The sequence below is a fragment of the Rutidosis leptorrhynchoides genome, chromosome 4 (genome assembly GCF_046630445.1).
Source record: "Rutidosis leptorrhynchoides isolate AG116_Rl617_1_P2 chromosome 4, CSIRO_AGI_Rlap_v1, whole genome shotgun sequence".
Classification (NCBI taxonomy): Eukaryota; Viridiplantae; Streptophyta; class Magnoliopsida; order Asterales; family Asteraceae; genus Rutidosis; species Rutidosis leptorrhynchoides.
The window spans coordinates 189340310-189357663 of NC_092336.1; positions in this window are offsets into that span (position 1 = coordinate 189340310).

The following is a 17354-nucleotide window of genomic DNA, read 5'->3' on the forward strand; positions in this document are numbered from 1 at the left end:
CCATTACATAATGGTTTACAATAATATTACACATCAATATATGTCTTCGAATGCAGTTTTTAAACAATATTATACAAGCATGGACTCCAAATCTTGTCCTTAATTTAGTATGCAACAGCGGAAGCTCTTAACAATCACCTGAGAATAAACATGCTTAAAACATCAACAAAAAATGTTGGTGAGTTATAGGTTTAACCTATATATTTATCAAATTGTAATAATAGACCACAAGATTTCATTTCTCATAAATACACATCTCGTATCAGGCATTTCGCAAACTGCATAGAGATAAAAATCATTCATATGGTGAACACCTGGTAACCGACCTTAACAAGATGCATATAGAATATCCCCTATCATTCCGGGACTCCCTTCGGACATGATACATTCGAAGTACTAAGGCATCCGGTACTTTGGATGGGGTTTGTTGAGCCCAATAGATCTATCTTTAAGATTCGCGTCAATTAGGGTGTCTATTCCCTAATTCTTAGATTACCAGACTAAAAAGGGGCATATTCGGTTTAATAATTCAACCATAGAATGTAGTTTCACGTACTTGTGTCTATTTTGTAAAACATTTATAAAACTGCATGTATTCTCATCCCAAAAATATTAGATTTAAAAAGTGGGACTATAACTCACTTTCACAGATTTTTACTTTGTCGGGAAGTAAGAATTGGCCACTGGTAGATTCACGAACCTATAACAAATATGTACATATATATCAAATTATGATCGGAATATATTCACAATATTTTTTTATTACGTTTTTATGATTTAAGTTTGTTAAGTTAGCAGTCCTCGTTAGTAACCTACAACTAGTTGTCCACAGTTAGATGTACAGAAATAAATCAATATATATTATCTTGAATCAATCCACAACCCACTGTATACACGTCTCAGGCTAGATCATAACTCAAAGTATATATATTTTTGGAATCAACCTCAACCCTGTATTGCTAACTCAAACATTACTGCATATAGAGTGTCTATGGTTGTTCCAAATAATATATATAGATGGGTCGATATGATATGTAAAAACATTGTATACGTGTCTATGGTATCCCAAGATTACATAATATGTATAATACAATATAAATTAGTTAGGATATGTTTATTCTAGATTTGTTAGAAAATTTTTGTAGCTAAAACTAGCAAGTTTATCCAATTTTGTTTTACCCGTCATTTCTTCGTTTCAAATCCGTTTTGAGTGATTCAAGTTGCTATGCTTTCATAATGAACTGAAATTTATGAAACTAAATAGAAAAAGTATAAGTTTATAATCAGAACTACAGGTTAACAAGTCATTTTTTAAAGAGGTAGTCATTTCCGTCGAAAAAGCGACATCTTGATGACCATTTTGAAAAACATACTTCCACTTTGTGTTTAACCATGATTTTTGGATATAGTATCATGTTCATATGTAATATCATTTTTCCAGAAAATAAACTTCCAATTCAAAGATTAAGATACTTTTTATTTTTCTAACCCAAAACAGCCCCCGATTTCACTACGACGGCGTATATCCGGTTTTACGGTGTTCTTCGTGTTTCCAGGTTTTAAATCATTAAGTTAGCATATCATATAGATATATAACATGTGTTTAGTTGATTTTAAAAGTCAAGTTAGAAGGATTAAATTTGTTTACGAACAAGTTTAGAATTAACTAAACTATGTTCTAGTGATTACAAGTTTAAATCTTCGAATAAGATAGTTATATATATATGAATCGAATGATGTTATGAACATCAATACTACCTTAACTTTAGTAGGTAAACCTACTGGAAGTGACAAAAGTTGATCTAGCTTCAAAGGATTCTTGGATGGCTTGAAAGTTCTTGAAGTAGAATCATGACCCGAAAACAAGTTCAAGTAAGATTATCACTCGAAATAAGATTGTTATAGTTATAGAAATTGAACCAAAGTTTGAATATGAGTATTACCTTGAATAATAAAGATAACCTACTGTAAATAACAAAGTTTTCTTGATCTTAGTTGATTATTTGGAATGGATTAGAAAGCTTGGAAGTAATCTTGAAAGATTTCTTGAAGTGTTCTTGAATGGTTATTTTTATGATGATTAAAGCTTGTAAATGAAGCTAAAAGATGGAGAAAATGCTTGGAGATGATCAAGTATGAAGTTAGGAGTATTTTGAGAGAGAATTTGTAGTGTAAGTATGAGAAATTGGAATGAAGAAATGGTGTGCATGCATAAAAACGATTTTACTCATTATAAAGAAATAAAAGATTCTTAAGTTTGTTTTCATGCTAAATAATTCATGCTAATTGACAAATGGTTGGTTCCCATGTTCCTTAATCATTTAGGGCTGCTAAGGAGCAGATTTTTATGTGTATATACCAATAGTATATACATGTAGAAGCTGTGTATTGTACGAGTACGAATACGGGTGTATACGAGTAAGATTGTTGATAAAAATGAATGGAAATGTAATTGTGAGCATTTTTGTTACATAGAAGTACTTTGATATGTGTCTTGAAGTCTTTCAAAATTGTTCAAATACATTTAAATACACTACATGTATATACATTTTAACGGAGTCGTTAAGTCATCGTTAGTCGTTACATGTAAGTGTTGTTTTGAAACCTTTAAGTTAACGATCTCATTTAATGTTGTTAATCCACTATTTATTATATCTATTGAGATGTTAAATTATTATATTATCATGATAACATAGTGTATGAATATATCTTAATATGATATATATACATTAAAATGTCATTACAACGATAATCGTTACGTATATGTCTCATTTCGAAATCCTTAAGTTAGTAGTCTTGTTTTTACATATGTAGTTCATTGTTAACACACTTAATGATATATTTTTAATTATAATTTCATGATGTTAAATATGGTGTATTAATATCTTAAAATGATACATATGTATTTAGTAAGACGTTGTTATAACGATAATCGTTATATATATCATTTCGAGTTTTCTTAATTCAATAGCCTCATTTTATGTATATAACTCATTGTAAATATACCTAGTGAGATACTTTCTTATCATAATATCATGTTAACTATATATATATATATATATATATATATATATATATATATATATATATATATATATATATATATATATATATATCATCATATAATTTTTACAAGTTTTAACGTTCGTGAATCGCCGGTCAACTTGGGTGGTCAATTATCTACATGAAATTCATTTCAAATAATCAAGTCTTAACAAGTTTGATTGCTTAACATGTTGGAAATATTTAATCATGAAAATATAGTTTTCATTTAATATATATAATCATGGAAAAGTTCGGGTCACTACAGTACCTATCCGTTAAATAAATTTCGTCCCGAAATTTTAAGCTGTTGAAGCTGTTGACAAATCTTCTGGAAATAGGTACGGGTATTTCAGCTTCATTTGATCTTCACGCTCTCAGGTGGACTCGGGTCCCCTACGAGCATTCCATCGAACCTTGACGATTGGTATCTTATTTTGATTGAGCCTTTTAACCTCACGATCCATTATCTCGACGGGTTCTTCAATTTAATTGTAGTTTTTCGTTGATTTTAATTTCGTCTAAAGGAACAGTGAGATCTTATTTAGCTAAGCACTTCTTCAGATTCGAGACGTGAAAGGTATTATGTACATTGGCGAGTTGTTGAGGTAATTCAAGTCAGTAGGCTACTGGTCCGACACGATCTAAACTCTTAAATGGTCCAATGTATCTTGGATTTAGTTTCCCCCGTTTACCAAATCGAATATGGCCTTTCCAAGGCGAAACCTTAAGCATGACCATCTCTCCAATTTCAAATTCTATATCTTTCCTTTTAAAGTCCGCATAGCTCTTTTGTCAACTCTGAGCGGTTTTCAACTGTTGTTGAATTTGGATGATTTTCTCGGTAGTTTCTTGGATTATCTCTGGACCCGTAATCTGTCTATCCCCCAATTCATTCCAACAAATCGGGGATCTGCACTTTCTACCATAAAGTGCTTCGAACGGTGCCATTTCGATACTCGAGTGGTAACTGTTGTTGTAGGAAAATTCTGCTAATGGTAGATGTCGATCCCAACTGTTTCCAAAATCAATAACACATGCATGTCTTCAAGAGTCTGTATTGTCCTTTCGCTCTGCCCATCAGTTTGTGGATGATAGGCAGTACTCATTTCTAGACGAGTTCCTAATGCTTGCTGTAATTTCTGCAAAAACCTTGAAACAAATCTGCCATCCCTATCAGAGATAATAGAGATTGGTATTCCATGTCCGGAGACAACTTCTTTCAAGTATAATCACTCTAACTTCTCCATTTTTTCATCTTCTCTCATTGGCAGAAAATGTGCTGATTTGGTGAGTCGATCGACTATTACCCAAATAGTATCATAACCACTTGCAGTCCTTGGCAATTTAGTAATGAAATCCATGGTAATGTTTTTCCATTTCCATTTCGGGATTTCAGGTTGTTGCAGTAGACCTGATGGTTTCTGATGCTCAGCTTTGACCTTAGAACACGTCAAACATTCTCCTACATATCTCGCAATGTCGACTTTCATACCCGGCCACCAAAAATGTTTCTTGAGGTCCTTGTACATCTTTCCCGCTCCGGGATGTATTGAGTATATGGTTTTATGTGCTTCCCCAAGTACCATTTCTCTCACATCTCCAAACTTTGGTACCCAAATTCTTTCGGCTCTATACCGGGTTCCGTCTTCTCGAATATTAAGGTGTTTCTCTGATCCTTTGGGTATTTCATTCTTCAAATTCCCTTCTTTTACAACACCCTGTTGCGCCTCCTTTATTTGAGTAGTAAGGTTAGTGCGAATAATTATATTCATAGCTTTTACCCGTATAGGTTCTCTATCCTTTCTACTCAAAGCGTCGGCTACCACATTCGCCTTCCCCGGATGGTAACGAATCTCGAAATCGTAATCACTTAATAACTCAATCCACCTACACTGCCTCATGTTCAGTTGTTTCTGATTAAATATGTGTTGGAGACTTTTGTGATCGATATATATAATACTTTTGACCCCATATAAGTAGTGCCTCTAAGTCTTTAATGCAAAAACAACCGCGCCTAATTCCAAATCATGCGTCGTATAATTCTGCTCGTGAATCTTCAATTGTCTAGACGCATAAGCAATTACCTTCGTTCGTTGCATTAATACACAACCGAGACCTTGCTTTGAGGCGTCACAATATATCAGAAAATCATCATTCCCTTCAGGCAATGACAATATAGGTGTCGTAGTTAACTTTTTCTTCAACAATTGAAACGCTTTTTTTTGTTCATCCTTCCATTTAAATTACTTCCCTTTATGCGTTAATGCAGTCAGGGGTTTTGCTATTTTGGAAAAATCTTGGATGAATCTTCTGTAGTAACCAGCGAATCCTAAAAATTGGCGTATGTGTTTCGGAGTTTTCGGGGTTTCCCATTTTTCAACGGTTTCAATTTTGCCGAATCCACCTGAATACCTTCTTTGTTCACTATGTGACCGAGGAATTGAACTTCTTCCAACCAAAATGCACACTTTGAAAACTTAGCGTACAGTTTTTCTTTCCTCACCAATTCTAGCACTTTTCTCAAATGTTCTTCGTGCTCTTGATCATTCTTTGAGTAGATAAGTATGTCATCGATGAAAACAATGTCAAACTTGTCAAGATATGGTCCACACACTAGGTTCATAAGGCTGGTGCATTAGTTAAACCAAATGGCATACCCATAAACTCGTAATGACCGTAACGCGTCCTAAAAGCTGTTTTCGGAATATCATCCTCCTTCACCCGCATTTGATGATATCCAGAACGTAAATCGATCTTCGAATAAACCGACGAGCCTTGTAGGTGATCAAATAAGTCGTCGATTCTCGGTAGTGGATAACGGTTCTTGATTTTGACGACCCGGGAATTTCCGACCAAATTTAAACTTAATCTATATATGTTTCCAACACGATAAGCAGAGTCTGTAATGTTGAAATCTCAAAAACCTTGAATTATGTTCCTGTATTCATTTACTCTTTGACTACACTCGACGATTCACGAACAATTAATTGTAAATAGATATATATATATATATATATATATATATATATATATATATATATATATATATATATATATATATATATATATATATATATATATATATATATATATATATATATATGGTATTTTGAATATAAAATATTGGATGATCAATGTTATACTACATGTTTAGAGTAATAATAATTGTATCTTATAATTGTTTTAAGATGTGTTTAAAGTAAATTATATAATGTAATTATTAGACTATAATTACTTAAATTAAAAATATTGATAATTATAATAATCCATTAAACATAAATATATGTTAAAACATGTTAAAAGAAATTAATATTAACCACTAATTTAATATAATGATGTATTCTAATATTAGACCATAAAATAAGTACCTGAAGCGTATATATGTATCATTTTATCTTTTTTTTTTCTTCTTCTTTCTTTGTGCTGTTATGAATGGACCCAAGATAGGTTGAATATTCATTTGGCAAACAACCTTGATTCCAACTTATATATATACAAACACATTCACATCTTTTCATTTTTGTTTTTGAGTAATATGCAAACCCACTTATTTCATTTGCTTTTTTTTTTCTAACTTAATCAATGGGATATTATTTCCTTTACTTTTACTTTATGTTAAACATAACTATCAACCTATTTACTTTACATAAATGATAAGCACATACATACAATACGAACAAATAAGTTTCACAGATGATTAGTGTTTGGTTGTTAAATGTTTCTATCATCTAAATATTTCTAATATACATGAGCATAGGCATATACTACTGCTTTTGTTGTCACTATCCAATATCCTATATATAAATGAGTGATACATGCACTCTTATACTACCCCACCCCAAATACTCTCTGGCTCATCCCACGTCAAAAAGCAATGAGACAGATTCCAATCAGCTTTTCATGTTTCTGTTTACCTGTGATTGAGTGTCCACTAACTAAAGGTTAAACTAGAAAAAGAAATTCGCTGTCTGAAAGATATGAGAAATCTACTTACTCCTATTAGAACCAATCAATCTATTATTTTCCTTCTATTCTGTTGGAATTAATAAGAGGTAAAGCTACACACTTACAACCGCTATAAAACATTTAATCCATACGAAAACCATTGGTTTCGTTTCATCACACGTATTTTGCATCATTCATCTCGGTATACCCCATACAATCATCCCTTTTCTTTTCTCATCATCTTCATCGGTCAAACAATGCCACTACCATACATCCAACCCCATCGATCACCATTGTCATCTTCATCATAAATCCACTCTCACTCAACTCTCTCTACTAAAAATTGTTCAAGAACCCTCACCTTGATCCTTAAACGGTTAGTACTCGCCACTACTATTTTTTTATTTTTCTTCAACAAACAACAAACACCACGGACCACTATCTAACTCGACACCACCATTGATATTTTTTTTTCCTTATTTCCTGTAATTCGACATGAAACAACCCTCCCACCATTAGTTACGCTGTTGTAACTCCTGCTTAATGTTTGTTGTTCTATTCGCTCACCATAACCCGCCATCATCAATTCGAAAATCACATCAACCAACTTTAACCAACACCCATGATCACCAAGACCCTATCATCACCACTTCACCATACATACTATTTTCTATTTCTTTCAGGTTCATCGAGCACCAAGCCCACAACAAGTCACCACCTTTCACCACCATCACCGACAAGCACCATCACACAACACCATACCAAAACACCACTGCCATTATACTCTGTTGAATCTCTCGTTAACCCATCAAAACACACCATAACCGCCACTTTAAATAACCCTTTAAAGCCACCATAAATTTGTTATTGCGTATTATGGTACTGCAACTAATAGATAAATACTACTGCTACGCATTTATATATACCTCTTTTTCTTGATCAATTATAAATAAACCTTTTGATAGTGGATTAGGACAATGATTGATTTTGCTTTTGGCGTGTTTCTTTTGTATATACTGGCCGACAATTTTAACCAAGCAACAACCACTTGATTAGTTAAAGAAAAAGGGAAATTGATTTAATTGAATCGGAAAATGTATCCCTACGTTTTCTCATCTCCTTCTGGCCGAAATATTGTTTTAATATTATTAGTATCATGCAACTTGCAATGATAAGGAAGACATCGATTTTATTAGGATAATGGGTGGTGAGGTATTGATGATGAAATATTAAGGTGGGCATGCACTTATTATTTATTGATGTATCTGTCCAAATCGTGTTACCAGTGCAACGAAAAAGGCCACGTAATTGTTTGGCTGTTGGGCCGTGATATTATTGGGCCGAGAACTAGTCTGTTGTGATATTAAGTTAACCATGATCCAACTACCATTTTTTTTGGGCTGCTACTGGGCCAGCCGAAAGCCCACCAGGCTACTGCCTTGCTAGTCGCTGAATTGGCTGTTACTATATATTTTTTTATCAAACAGATGATAATATAATTATGATGATGATGATATTGTGACTTTGATGATGGTGACAATATGAAATTGATAAGATGAGGAGGTTAATGATGAAAGAATAGCTTGGTAATGATATGATAACAATAGTAATATATGATACAAGATTAGGCGATAACCGTATGATAATAACAAGGATGCTATGATCTTGGTGACGGGTTAGATAATGATATTATAGGATAAATGAAAATGATGAGGACGTTAAGTATGATGATGAAAGGATAAGTGTTTGATGAAAATGAATTAGTTAAAGTAGGGGTTTATACCAAAACAAAGCGTTGATTCATGGGTTAAAGGTGTTAACGGGTTAGCGGGAAGTCGCGGGTTCAAACCCGAACTTGGGCATTCTTGTCATTTTTAAGGACTACTTATTTGAGGTAGTTATTTATTTATTTATTTATTTTTATTATCATTATCTTATTATTATTATTATTATTATTATTATTATTATTATTATTATTATTATTATTATTATTATTATTATTATTATTATTATTATTATTATTATTATAGGTATTAACATATAACATTTTCTTGTTAGTATTATTAATATTTTAGTATTATTATAATTATTATTTTAACAAACAAAATATTCTCATATAAAAATATATTTTTACTACATATATCATGACTAAATTAATATTACATGCTATTTTCTTTAAAATGTTATTATCTATACAAAATATAAAATAGTTTTAATTAATCTAGTTATTACTATCACATATAAATTTTCAAGATAACAAGTATATTAATAATAATAAATAAATTTGTTTGAATATTATTACATGTTTTAATATATATAATTGATATAGGTTCGTGAATCCGAGGCCGACCCTACTTTTGTTCAATATCGTCATGTGTATTTTTACTACAAAATACATTAGGTGAGTTTATTTGATTCCCTTTTACTCTTTACATTTTTGGGACTGAGAATACATGCGCTACTTTTACAACTACTTTATTAAATGCTTTTGAAATACATTTTGAACTGCGAATACATGAAATGCTTTTATAAATGTTTGAAGAGATAGACACAAGCAAAACATTCCTCGAATGAATTATGTGGACGTGATAATTGCCACAATTGATATGAATATTTTTCCCCTGATTATTATTGCTTGGTAACCTAAGAATTAGGGAACATCACTAATTTTGAGAATTAGTGCACGCCTAATTGACACGAATCTTAAAGGTAGCTACCGGGTTTAACACCCCCACCCAGAATGTTCACTAGACGGAAGAGCTAGTGGGCGGGGTGTTTAGTACTTCAAGGTTTATATATTATACAGACGAGATGTTCTGTTTTGGGGATATTATTGATGCGCATTATATGTTAAGGTCGGTTACCAAGCCAAGCTATGAAAGCAATGAAAAGTGAATGTTATGTATCGAGAGAATGATTTTATACACAGGTTATGTGTATGTTATTTTGTGCACAAGATATGTGTACGGTTACTAAGATTTATGAAAAAGGATTTCGTACACGAGAAAGGTGTACTGTATTTAAAAGATATCGCATGTACATTACAGGTGGGTATAGGATTCGGGACCATTTGTACCATGCATCATTTAAATCTTGTGGTCTATCAAAATGATGAATTTTATTGTTTTATGATAAACATATGAACTCACCAACCTTTTGGTTGACACTTGAAAGCATGTTTATTCTTAGGTATGAAAGAAATCTTCTGCTGTGCATTTGCTCATTGTAAAGACATTATTTGGAGTCGATCATCGCAATGGAACCAGATGTTGGTGACTTCGTCCAGACGGATTAGGACAGGGTATGACATGTGGTATCAGAGCGGTGGTCTTAGCGAACCAGGTCTTGCATTAGTGTGTCTAACTAGTAGTTGTTAGGATGCATTAATGAGTCTGGACTTCGACCTAGTAGTTGTTAAGATACATTAATGAGTCTGGACTTGAACCTGGTCTGCATGTTAAAAGTTTTGCTTATCATTCTTTGTCGAAAAATATCTACCTATCATTTTCAGTCTCGACTCGTCTTATTGCAATTATTGCATAGATGGTGTACAGACAAATTCATATCCCATCACATTAGACCTTGTCTGTCACGTTTCCTTAATTCCCTCCGTAATCTACGGAATCTTCTGTACTATATATAAGTATTCTATGTAGATAGAATATCATCCGATATCCGAGAATCATTTCATATCGAAAATCCTTTATCTAACAGTGTGGGATGAATTCTGCAACCAGTTCAAGTTCCTCGAATTCCGATATGGATTTCCACTCGATCCCTGAAAGCAGTGTAACCGAAATGGGTCAACCAATTAGCCATCGTAAAGTCAGGATGAATTGAGAATGAGTACGAAGTAAACTTAATCAATGGAAATGCGAAGAAGTGATCCCTCCCACCAAACATATTGCTCTATTGGTAAAGAACCTGAAGCACTTACCCCTGAACCTGTTCGAACCACCATTTTCACTCTCATTTCTAGAATAACTCTCAACGATTACATAATATCTAAAATTTTGAACCTTATTCATTCCCTCATTCCGATCGACAATCATCCCAGAGTAATAGCAGAAATCAACGAACTTTGTGCTCGAGTTGTAGCTTTTGAAAATATGGTGCAAAACTTACCAGCTTCAGCAAAATCACCAGCACCAACAGTACCACCAACAACCTAAGTTTCAACATCACATGCCTCAACATCTCATTCTGTACCTCGAGCATAATCATCGTTCTGCGTATCGTTCTTCCTCATTTATCTTCGTTCTACATGACGATTATGCAATCTTTAATATTTTAAGATTGTGTATTCTAGGTCTAACAATAAATCAAATGAGTTTAATATTATAATTGACTCATTAAATCCATGATTACATCTGAAGAAAATATATATGTATATATATATATATATATATATATATATATATGTATGTATATCTTCATAAAGATTGTAATTAAAAGTTCTTTTGTACAAACTGATAATGGTGAAAATATTTTAACGGGTAGGTAATACCCGAGGAATATTTAGTTTCACATTAATAAGTTACACTGTACATTCTTCGAATCTGATTCAACAGTCATTTACTATCCTACTTACATCCACAGATATACGAATCCGTTCACCACTGAATAACCCTTTTTATTCGATTTCATATTTGGATTTTGACTTATCAGAATCCAACAAGTGGCATAATGAAAAAAACATTGGACAATTAAAATGAATTAAAATATTGATTATAACATATGAAACTAAACAATTCTTCAAGTCTGCCACTTGATTTCATCTTAAACCTCATTTGTATCTTGACGATTCCAATCTGCGTCCAAACATTTCATAATTCTTGAAAACACTTTAATCGAGAGGATGAACTAACCGCATTTCATCTACGGAATAAAAGATTGATATATATAGTTATGCACCTGAAAACACTCGGAACCTGAGTAAATGTTTAAAACGTATCTGTGCTAACTCTTTGGGAGTTGTTATTACCAAAAATAATTTTGCCATCTCTTTTCAAATTAACCAATTTTGTCACAGCTCCAGCAAGTCAACTTCGATTTTTCATTCGAAACAACCTTACTATAACCTTGATATATATGCGTGCTCTTTTATCATTATCGGAGAACTTTTATATTCAACCACATCATCAGCAGACGTACCAGCAACCTCGTTGCTCCTTGGCTTAAATCTCTCCGACAAATCACTATATTTATCTATTGAAGTCTTATCATGAACTCATTCGCACCTTGTAAAGAGAATTGCCATACCACTTACCAGAAATCAGCGTTTAATCATCTAAAAACAAAATTCTCTTGAAACTCATCGGTTTGATAACCAATGATCCAGATCCGTTAACTTTGAAAATGCTGACGAAGCAGCATGTAGTAAATGGCCTTAATGGCCAAAAGTGATGATAAAAGAATGGAGTTTTGGGAACACTCGATAGAAAATTTGGTACTGAAAAATGGATTGAGCAAACCATGAAGGAGACCAAGGACAAATACAAGGATCATACCCTATATTCAAAGAATCCAGGTAATTCTGTATCCAATGAAGTCTTCAGCGTATATCTTACCCCGAAGTCATATTAAAATCTTGCGAAAAAATTTTCTTCATAAACCTTCGAACTTAGAAATTCCCAAAATATCATCATAAATATCTTCGATATTTCTGAAGATATTTTCATAAATAATTTCATCCGAAATTATCTATCTTCTAGTGCTATCTATGTTACATCATAAAAGAAGCTATTTTAGTTTCTATCCTTATATAAAATTGAGTTTAAATTATGAATGATTGCTGGAGAAGTGTTGGGAATTGAAGGATGAGTTAGTATAATATAATGACGCTTGGCCAATGTGATTATATTACAGTAAGTCATGCTGAGTTCTAATGGGACGTGATGATTCACAGAACATAACATCATCACGTGCCATGTTACATAACTCTTTCATTCTGCTTAACTTCTGAACATATCAAGAAAATATATTTATGATAGTTCTATTCTCTTGAATCCTGGTAATTTAACCAATCCAGATCATGCTATTACACATTCTCTCTTAGAACATTAGTCATGTTCATTCGAAATTTCATACCTATGAATTCTGGACCATTATTTGTTTGACTTAAAGTCGGGAGGAGAAAACAAAAGGATGGAACTCCAAAATATAAAGAGAACGAAGGGGTGAATTTATAGTAAGATATCCGACAGAGCAATCAAGATATATGATCGCATTTAATTAAAGAGATCATAATTTCCTTAATTTCCGAAGAATTAAATCTTATCTAGATTTCGAAGATTATCTCTAAATCCCTTGAATGTCGGAATTCAACCATGACTATTCAAAGGTTATGATGAAACATGTCTTTTTTTTTATTTCACTCTTCTGTAATAGCTTCACTCGTACGCTTCAAATAATCGAATTGTTTATTCCATATTACTCAATGATATAAAACTCTATTTAGCAACTCATATTCGTCATGAAAACATTTTTTATAGTTATTTATGACGACCTCACTCAAATTTCGGGATGAAATTTCTTTAACGGGTAGGTACTGTGACGACCCGGGAATTTTCGACCAAATTTAAACTTAATCTATATATGTTTCTGACACGATAAGCAGAGTCTGTAATGTTGAAATCTCAAAAACCTTGAATTATGTTCCTGTATTCATTTACCCTTTGACTACACTCGACGATTCACGAACAATTAATTGTAAATAGATATGTGTGTGTGTGGATATATATATATATATATATATATATATATATATATATATATATATATATATATATATATATATATATATATATATATATATATATATATATATATGGTATTTCGAATATAAAATATTGGATGATCAATGTTATACTACATGTTTAGAGTTATAATAATTGTATCTTATAATTGTTTTAAGATGTGTTTAAAGTAAATTATATAACGTACTTATTAGACTATAATTACTTCAATTAAAAATATTGATAATTACAATAATCCATTAAACATAAATATATGTTAAAACATGTTAAAAGAAATTAATATTAACCACTAATTTAATATAATGATGTATTCTAATATTAGACCATAAAATAAGTACCTGAACCGTATATATGTATCATTTTATCTTTATTTTTTTTCTTCTTCTTTCTTTGTGCTGTTATGAATGGACCCAAGATAGGTTGAATATTCATTTGGCAGACAACCTTGATTCCAACTTATATATATATATACAAACACGTTCACATCTTTTCATTTTTGTTTTTGAGTAATATGCAAACCCACTTATTTCCTTTGCTGTTTTTTTTTCCTAACTTAATCAATGGGATATTATTTCCTTTACTTTTACTTTATGTTAAACATAACTATCAACCTATTTACTTTACACAAATGATAAGCACATACATACAATATGAACAAATAAGTTTCACGGATGATTAGTGTTTGGTTGTTAAATGTTTCTATCATCTAAATATTTCTAATATACATGAGCATAGGCATATACTACTGCTTTTGTTGTCACTATCCAATATCCTATATATAAATGAGTGATACATGCACTCTTATACTACCCCACCCCAAATACTCTCTGGCTCATCCCACGTCAAAAAGCAATGAGACAGATTCCAATCAGCTTTTCATGTTTCTGTTTACCTGTGATTGAGTGTCCACTAACTAAAGGTTAAACTAGAAAAAGAAATTCCCTGTCTGAAAGATATGAGAAATCTACTTACTCCTATTAGAACCAATCAATCTATTATTTTCCTTCTATTCTGTTGGAATTAATAAGAGGTAAAGCTACACACTTACAACTGCTATAAAACATTTAATCCATACGAAAACCATTGGTTTCGTTTCATCACACGTATTTTGCATCATTCATCTCGGTATACCCCATACAATCATCCCTTTTCTTTTCTCATCATCTTCATCGGTCAAACAATGCCACTACCATACATCCAACCCCATCGATCACCATTGTCATCTTCATCATAAATCCACTCTCACTCTACTCTCTCTACTAAAAATTGTTCAAGAACCCTCACCTTGATCCTTAAACGGTTAGTACTCGCCACTACTATTTTTTTCGTTTTCTTCAACAAACAACAAACACCACGGACCACTATCTAACTCGACACCACCATTGATATTTTTTTTTCCTTATTTCCTGTAATTCGACATGAAACAACCCTCCCACCATTAGTTACGCTGTTGTAACTCCTGCTTAATGTTTGTTGTTCTATTCGCTCACCATAACCCGCCATCATCAATTCGAAAATCACATCAACCAACTTTAACCAACACCCATGATCACCAAGACCCTATCACCACCAATTCACCATACATACTATTTTCTATTTCTTTCAGGTTCATCGAGCACCAAGCCCACAACAAGTCACCACCTTTCACCACCATCACCGACAAGCACCATCACACAACACCATACCAAAACACCACTGCCATTAATCTCTGTTGAATCTCTCGTTAACCCATCAAAACACACCATAACCGCCACTTTAAATAACCCTTTAAAGCCACCATAAATTTGTTATTGCGTATTATGGTACTGCAACTAATAGATAAATACTACTGCTATGTATTTATATATATACTTCTTTTTCTTGATCAATTATAAATAAAACTTTTGATAGTGGATTAGGACAATGATTGATTTTGCTTTTGGCGTGTTTCTTTTGTATATACTGGCCGACAATTTTAACCAAGCAACAACTACTTGATTAGTTAAAGAAAAAGGGAAATTGATTTAATTGAATCAGACCATGTGTCCCTACATTTTCTCATCTCCTTCTGGCCGAAATATTGCTTTAATATTATTAGTATCATGCAACTTGCAATGATAAGGAAGACATCAATTTTATTAGGATAATGGGTGGTGAGGTATTGATGATGAAATATTGAGGTGGGCATGCATTTATTATTTATTGATGTATCTGTCCAAATTGTGTTACCAGTGCAACGAAAAAGGCCACGTAATTGTTTGGCTGTTGGGCCGTGATATTATTGGGCCTAGAACTAGTCTGTTGATATATTAAGTTAACCATGATCCAACTACCATTTTTTTGGCTGCTACTGGGCCAGCCGAAAGCCCACCAGGCTACTGCCTTGCTAGTCGCTGAATTGGCTGTTACTATATATTTTTTTATCAAACAGATGATAATATAATTATGATGATGATGATGATATTGTGACTTTGATGATGGTGACAATATGAAATTGATAAGATGAAGAGGTTAATGATGAAAGAATAGCTTGGTAATGATATGATAACAATAGTAATATATGATACAAGATAAGGCGATAACCGTATGATAATAACAAGGATGCTATGATCTTGGTGACGGGTTAGATAATGATATTACAGGATAAATGAAAATGATGAGGACGTTAAGTATGATGATGAAAGGACAAGTGTTTGATGAAAATGAATTAGTTAAAGTGCGGGTTTATACCAAAACAAATCGTTGATTCATGGGTTAAAGGTGTTAACGGGTTAGCGGGAAGTCGCGGGTTCAAACCCGGACTTGGGCATTCTTGTCATTTTTAAATACTACTTATTTGAGGTAGTTATTTATTTATTTATTTATTTATTTTTATTATCATTAAATTATTATTATTATTATTATTATTATTATTATCATTATTATTATTATTATTATTATTATTATTATTATTATTATTATTATTATAGGTATTAACGTATAACATTTTCTTGTTAGTATTATTAATATTTTAGTATTATTATAATTATTATTTTAACAAACAAAAGATACTTATATAAAAATATATTTTTACTACATATATCATGACTAAATTAATATTACATGCTATTTTCTTTAAAATGTTATTATCTATACAAAATATAAAATAGTTTTAATTAATCTAGTTATTACTATCACATATAAATTTTCAAGATAACAAGTATATTAATAATAATAAATAAATTTGTTTGAATATTATTACATGTTTTAATATATATAATTGATATAGGTTCGTGAATCCGAGGCCGACCCTACTTTTGTTCAATATCGTCATGTGTATTTTTACTACAAAATACATTAGGTGAGTTCATTTGATTCCCTTTTACTCTTTGTAGTTTTGGGACTGAGAATACATGCGCTACTTTTACAACTGCTTTATTAAATGCTTTTGAAATACATTTTGAACTGCGAATACATGAAATACTTTTATAAATGTTTGACAAGATAGACACAAGCAAAACATTCCTTGAATGAATTATGTGGACATGATAATTGCTACAATTGATTTGAATATTTTTCCCCTGATTATTATTGCTTGGTAACCTAAGAATTAGGGAACATCACTAATTTTGAGAATTAGTGCACGCC